The following is a 7,241-nucleotide window of genomic DNA, read 5'->3' as shown; positions in this document are numbered from 1 at the left end:
TGTGTGTGTGTGTGTGTGTGTGTGTGTGTGTGTGTGTGTGTGTGTGTGTGTGTGTGTTCTTGGTTATAAGCCCAGATCCATTGCTTTCTGGAATACATATCCCAAATTCTTTGTTCCTTTCTCATGGTGGCTGCTTATTTGTTTGATCCTGACTGTGACTCCACATTGTTTGACTTCTTTCTGGCTGCTTGCAATATACTTTTTTTATTTAGGAGCTTGATTTAGGATTTTGACTGAGGGTTTTTATTTGGGGGATATCTTTCAGCAGGTAACTGGTGAATTCTTTCCATTTTTGCTTAGCATTTTGGTTCTAAAATATTGGACAATTTTCTTTTATGATTTCTTTAAATATGACGTCTGGGTTTTGTTGTTGATGTTCATAGCTTTTAATATTTCAATGATACTTAAATCATCTCCCCTTAATGTTTTCTAGGTTTTTCTAGATTTTCCTATGAGATATTTAATATATTCTTCTATTTCTTTAGTCTTTTGACTTTGTTTTATTATTTCTTGATGTCTCATGGAATTATAAGCCTCCATTTAAGCAATACTAATTTTCAAGGAGTTATTTTCTTTTTTTTCTTTTTTTTTTTAAGGCAGTTAGGATTAAGTGGCTTGCCCAGAGTCACACAGCTAGTAAGTGTCAAGTGTTTTGTCTGAGGTCGGATTTGAACTCAGGTCGTCCTGACTTCAGGGTGGTGCTCTATCCACTGCGCCACCTAGATGCCCCAGTTATTTTCTTTAGTCAGGTTTTGTACCTCTTTTATCAAGATGTTATTTCTCTTTTCATATATTTCTTCCCTGGTTTGCATTTGATTTTTAAAATCATATTTTGCTCTTTTAAAACTCTTTCTTTGACTCTTCTAAGAATTATTGTTGGGCTTATGTCCAACCTGCATTTTTTTTAAGGCTTTGATTGTAGATGTTTTCAAATTGTTCTTTTCTTCTGTGTTTGTGTCTTAAATTTCCCTGACTGATCTGGGTTTATGGTCTGGTTGTTTTTTGTTTGTTTGTTTGTTCATTCCTTCAGCCTCCTTCTTGACTTTGGACTTTATGTGAATTTGTAAGTTTGTGGAGGGTAGGGAGGAGATGTCTGGCTTGAGCTTCTGTTCTTTTACACTATTCTGCTGCTTTCACAGCTCATTCTGGGGACCTGCAAACTTTCAATGCTCCTAAAGTGGTGTTGATCACTGCCCTCCTGGTCTCAGCTCTGCAAGTTCCTAACTTAGGTCTGGGTCTGTTAACTTGTGCGTGGTTGAGTTTCAGTAGATTTCTAATGGACTCAGTCTCTGTTAGTCTGCTGGAAGGTTCTGTAGGTTCAGAATGACTGAACTGCTGGCTCCTCTTTGGTCTGGGACTCTTGCTATGGTTATTTCACTGCAGGGTTATATGTCACTATGCTTCTGGGCTTAGAGTCACACAGTTAAATTTCTGGAATTTGTCCTTGCTCAGTACACAGCTAGGGCCTCTGCTTGCTCTCCTCTTTGCCCTACATCTGTGACCCAGAAATGGATAATGGGCAACAGAGCTGCCAGATAGCACCTGTTCCTACACCTTGTACTAGTTCAGAGGATCTGGGATCTCTGGATCCCCTGCGATCTCTTTCTGTCCTGGTGCTTCCTGCCCTGGTGCTCTGTCTTGGCCTTCTTTCCATCCCTGGGACCTGGAATGCTTCCCACTGCTGCTGTTCATAGACTTCTCTGTCTGTCACTCTAAGTCGCCCCGTGCTGGAAAAAAAAATAGGTCTTTATGACTTTTTCTTGGCTTTCTTCATCATAATTAAATCTAGTATGTTTTATTTCCTTTTTAAAATTTTAATAAGTTTTTTATTGATATCTTCTTTTTCTTACATCATCATAGTTATCCCAAATATCCCTTGTCCTCCCCCTCCCAGAGAGCCATGCCCTATAACAAATTCTTTTAGAGAAGAAAAAAAGTTAGCACAACTGATAAACGCATTGAAAAAGTAAAACAAAACAAGGCAAAAAAACATATGCAGTGTGTAACACTGTGGATCTCCTACCTCCATGAAGGAGTGGGTTGAGACTGCTCTTTCATATCTCTTCATTTGAGTTCTGTAATTTTATTACATTTACTTTTGATTTTCTGGCACGTAATTGTTCATTCCATTTACATTGTTATAATTAGTATGTATATTGCTTTCCAAGTGCTGTTTACTTCATTCTGCATCAGTTCATATGGATCCTTCCATGCTTCTCTGTATTCATCACATATAACTTCTTATAGTGTAGTTATATTCCATTACATTCATGTAACACAATTTGGTTAGCCATTCCTCCTGGAGGTGGGAAAGCGATTAGGTATTCAGAAAACAAAACCAAGAAGGCTCAAAAAGCCATTTGTAAAGGTGGAAGATTGAAGCCACCATAACAGACCATTTTACCTTCAGCTGTCCAATATACCTCTTATAAACTTATTTCGTTCCTAAGTCCGGCAATCCTTTTGATTTTGGATAAAACTTCCAGTCTGCAGAAACAAACACAAGCTAAACAAAGGAACAGAGCAGGCTGTGAATCCACCTACGGTCGGTCGCTGCCCAAGGAGGGCTATTGCATTGCTGCTCCCAGAGGTACGAGGCATTGCAGGCCCATCTTCTTAGTGAAGAACTCGGAAACCTTGTAGGAAGTACTCAGTATCAAGTTGTTGATGTCATATCCAAGTTGGTGTTTGTAGAATGCAGAAATGATATATCCAGAAGAGTAAAATGCAGTATTGGATCTTTTGCCCCTATCATTGGAAATACTTTTAAAAGGAATGAACCTGAAAAACAACTGGAATTGCACTGTGTTTCCTCGAATGACTCTCGGGGAAATACTACCAAACAGGTGATAAAACAGGAATTCCAATATCAAGAAAGCAATGATCCTTCACAGAAAGTTGCCTTCAGTTCAGAGTCTGTAGGTTCATTTGCTTCATGCAGTCCATGTCTTTACAACTCAACAAGCAAACTTGGCGAACATTTGGATTGTGGAAAATCTTATGTAATAAATCCAGTGAAGAAGGACATTAAGCTGGATTTGGTACAGCTACCTCTGAATAAAGATATGCAGGGATATACTTCTGAAGTTTCTGAGCATAAAGGAACTATAAATGAAAAAGACTTAGAAGAACTAAAAATCCATATATCCTAGAGACATTTATGCACATTTCTGATTTTGACAAAACAGACAAAAATGTGTATCAGCTAAAACAAAAGTCGGATAGTATGATTTTTCCAGATAGCTGTCATAAGAAAACGTGCACTAGTTGCTCACGTGGTAATGGTTCCAGACTAAGAGTTATTAGCAATTCACCAAAGCAACCTACTGGTCAAGTCAAGATAATATCCCATAGTCATCCTGGTGAAGAACCCAAAGAAGCTGATGTGGAAAGTGCAGACAGTTTGCCTTCAGGGAAACTGCATCAAAAAGTCAAAATAGCATTAGGGAGAAACAAACAAAAAAAAAGTCAGAAGATCAAATTACATTTAAAGAACAAAACAGAATTTTCTGCTACAAAAGAAGAAAACAGTGTATGTAGTTCACCAACACAATCTTTAGTGGAGTTATTTCAGACCAGTGAAGACAGTTCTGAGTTTCTGGGTTTTATAAGCTATTCTGAAAACCATGACTCACATGACACATTAGAGATTTGGGAGGAAGAAAATGGAAATAGCTCGTCGTCCATGTTTCTTTCTTCTCCCTCTTTGACCTCCACGTTTACTGGGTTTTAGAAGACTTTTTTGTTTTTGTTTTTAATTTGTATTTTTCACAAATGGCAAAGATTGTATTTCCTGAAAATATATATATGTAAAAATTCTTGTATTATTACTTGTGTGTCATCTGTACATTTTAATAACCATATGTAAATATTAAGAATAAAGATGATTATTAGTATTTTAAAAAATGTTATCAGAGTTATTGTAGTAGTCTAGGAAGGGTCGTTAGGTTTGTTCTCTTTGGCTCTGGAGGGAAGAGCTGGACCAGTAGGTTCCCAGAAGCCAACTCACTGTAAGGACTAAACATGTCAACTCAGTGTAAGAAATTCCAACCGATCAGAGTTGTTCAAAAGTGAAATGAACTGTGTTTTTAAGTAGGGAACTGCCTATAAGTGAAGATCTTTTTTTTTTTTTTTGGCCTTTTGCTGAGGCAATTGGGGTTAAGTGACTTGCCCAGAGTCACACAGCTAGTAAGTGTCTAGTGTCTGGGGTCATATTTGATCTAGGTCCTCCTGACTCCAAGGCTGGAGCTTATCCACTGCGTGTCACCTAGCTGCCCCTATAAGTGAAGATCTTAAAGCAAAGAGGCTAGATGACCATTGATGCCTGCACTGGGTGGAGGGGCGAGATTGCTGGGCTAGATAACCTCTGAGGTCCTTTTAACTCAGATGCTGTAATTCTGAAAACATAACCTCCTAAAAAGAATGAAAAACCTTTAAAGTAAAAGGGGTTGGGTTATGGTCATAAATGAGAGTTTTGAACTAATGAAACTCCAGAAATAGTTATAGGATACATAAAAACCTAAGTAACTTGGTGCAGCAGGAACTTGCTAATGGGACCCAGGCATCCCTCAATGCCAAGAGCTCCAAATCCTACTGTGTTGTGGTCCTGAGGAGGATCATAGATTTGCCACTGGAAAGGACTTTGCTGAAGTATTTTATTACAACCCTACTTTTGTAGATGAAGAACCTGAGGCCAACCCAGATAGCAAGGGGTAGGACTCAGATTTCAACCCAGATCCTTTGACTTAAAATCTAATTCTCTTTTCTGATCTTTTTTTTTTTTTTTTACTGAGAATGCCTCACTCCTGAACAACTCTACAAGAAAAAATCAGATCCAATGACATGCTACCTATTGATGCAAATTTAATAGATGAGAAATCATTTGAGTGTTAAAATAGAGTCAAATTCACATTTTACTAAATTTCATTTTAATTGAGGACTCTGTAATCCATCCTTTCTACTACATATGGTTATCTTGGTAAATAACATGCCCATGTATTTTCCTTATAACATAAGAAAGCTCAAATTTCTTTTCTGTTCTACTTAAAATGCAAATATTAGCCTTGCTGATTTGAGTGGCTTCTCCATCATGGAGCTCTTTTCCCGAAAATGATTGCAAGGTAGTCTATTTGTTTTATCTTGCTCCACCTTACGCAACTCAGCTTAATCATTCTACAGATTTGTTGTTGAAAGTAAAGTGAACATTGTCAGACAACTGAAAGATTCTCCCTTAACCATTCCTTTTTGTTACTTCCCTAAAACATTTGACCAATAATGTTCATAAAATACAATCTCCATCAGTTTAATTCAATTCAATAAACATTTATTGCCCAATGTATGAAGAACATTTTGCTCCTAAGCTGGGGGTGATACAAAATTTAAGTAAGACAGGTCCCTGTCCTCATGAAACTTAAAGTCTATTAGTCTGATCCAGCACGTACACAAAGGAATATAACCCTAAAAGTGTGAAATACTGTTGCAAACAGTATTATATGAGGTCTAAGGCAGTTTCTGTCTTTTCTGACTAGGGGCTTCAGGAAAGACTTTATGGATAAGGTGGCATTTTAGTTGGGCCCTAATGATTGTCAAAATCCGACATTGAAGGTTGAAAGATGTAAGGTGGGAGGTATTCTAGACACAAGGATCAGTGTAAGCAAAAGTTAGAAGCAGAAAAGCATGTGGAGCAGCAAATAGCCCAATTTGGTGGAGAGTAGTAGCATAACCTCATTATTTCAAGAAAACTGAGAAATATACTATTTTTAAAAGTTGTGATTTCATTGGCATAGGGAACTTCCAGTGAGGAAACTCCTTCTACCAACTTATGTCAGCACCTGTTCTGCAATATATAGTCTGTTCTGCAATATATAGTCTTAGAGAATTCCTCGGGGTAAGCTTACTTGCTCAGGATCAGACAGCCGGTATGTGTCAGAGGTGGGACATAAATCCAGGTCTTATGATTTTAAGACCAACCCTTTATGCACTAAGCCATGGTACTTCTCCAATGTCACTTTTACTTAATAAAAATTATAAATAAGTAGGTCATATAGATGTTATTCTAGATATAGCCCAAACAAAGAATCATAGAACTTAAGAATTTGAAGGAATTTTGACAGGTCATCTAATCCCACACCCATCCCACCAGTACATTAGTCAATCTCTTTTTCAACAAACTCCAAAAGTGATTGTTGAGCCTGTGTACCTCCAATGACGGAACGTAGAGATATATATGCATATATACATATGTATACATACATACACACATATACATAAACATAGATATAGACTTAGACATAGACACATAGTGGGGAGGGGATTGACCAATGAGAACACAGTCCTTAGAGCACGTGTAATATGCCCTGCCTGATTCCAATCCATGTGGAGACTTGGCAAGCTTGCTTCAGGGCATGTATAATAGAGCAATCTTTCACCTTGCTTCAAACTAAGAGTAGCTATAACCCATCTATTTCTTGTTGTTTTACTGGGTGGCAATAGAAAACCTTTTAACTGGTTACTGAAAGTGCATATACAAAAAGTTGGACAGTCTCTTGTTCTCTTCCTTGACAGCTTCTGAGGAGGAATTGCTGTAAGTCTCTGGGTGGGCACAGAGATGGCAGCCTTGGTTGCTTTGTCCCCCCACCTGGTTGCCATGTGTCAGTGGACACTGGTGCCTCAGTTCCTGGTGTGTTTCTTCTTTCCTGATTGATTATAGGTGAATGAGTATCCTGAGATGAAAGCATCCACGTGACTAATGAGACTGGAAATCCATTAATTGGAGGACTCAAGGGGTCAGCAAGATTGAGAGATCCATCATGGCCATCTCAGGTCCCACCAACAACCAGAGTCCTGAAACCAATTGCAGTAGTAGCCAAATGCAGCAAATAGACCACATAGTAGTCCTGAGGAATGATCTCCTTGCCCCAACCAACAAGGAGCCACCCAGCTGAAAAAGATGATTTATCAGCTTTGTAGTTTATCAGCTATGCTACTCCTCAAGTTAACATTGTGGGTACTCTGCAAAGGGAGGACTCCAAGGACCAGGAAGTGCCACTTTCCAGGTTGGCAGTGTGGTGAAGAATATTTTAGCAAACACTCCGAGTCCATTCTCCCAAGGGGACTGTGTGGAGAGGAAAATATATCTCCTGGTTTAGAGGATATTGTTGTTCTTTGGTCCTTGATATACTTTCTCAGTACATATATCCCTTTGCAAAAGCTAATTATGCTAATTATATAATTGATTTCGA

The 7,241-nt window shown here is 38.3% G+C and overlaps 1 pseudogene; it reads left to right on the top strand.

The window, feature by feature from the left end:
- The first annotated feature begins 1,508 nt into the window (after positions 1-1,508).
- On the top strand, positions 1,509-3,733 carry LOC114047239 (annotated as a pseudogene).
- Positions 3,734-7,241: the final 3,508 nt, after the last annotated feature.

This window comes from Vombatus ursinus, unplaced genomic scaffold, assembly GCF_900497805.2.
Source record: "Vombatus ursinus unplaced genomic scaffold, bare-nosed wombat genome assembly UNPS02014786.1, whole genome shotgun sequence".
Classification (NCBI taxonomy): Eukaryota; Metazoa; Chordata; class Mammalia; order Diprotodontia; family Vombatidae; genus Vombatus; species Vombatus ursinus.
The sequence above is the reverse complement of the archived record's forward strand: the minus strand, read 5'-3'. Positions and strand labels throughout refer to the sequence as shown.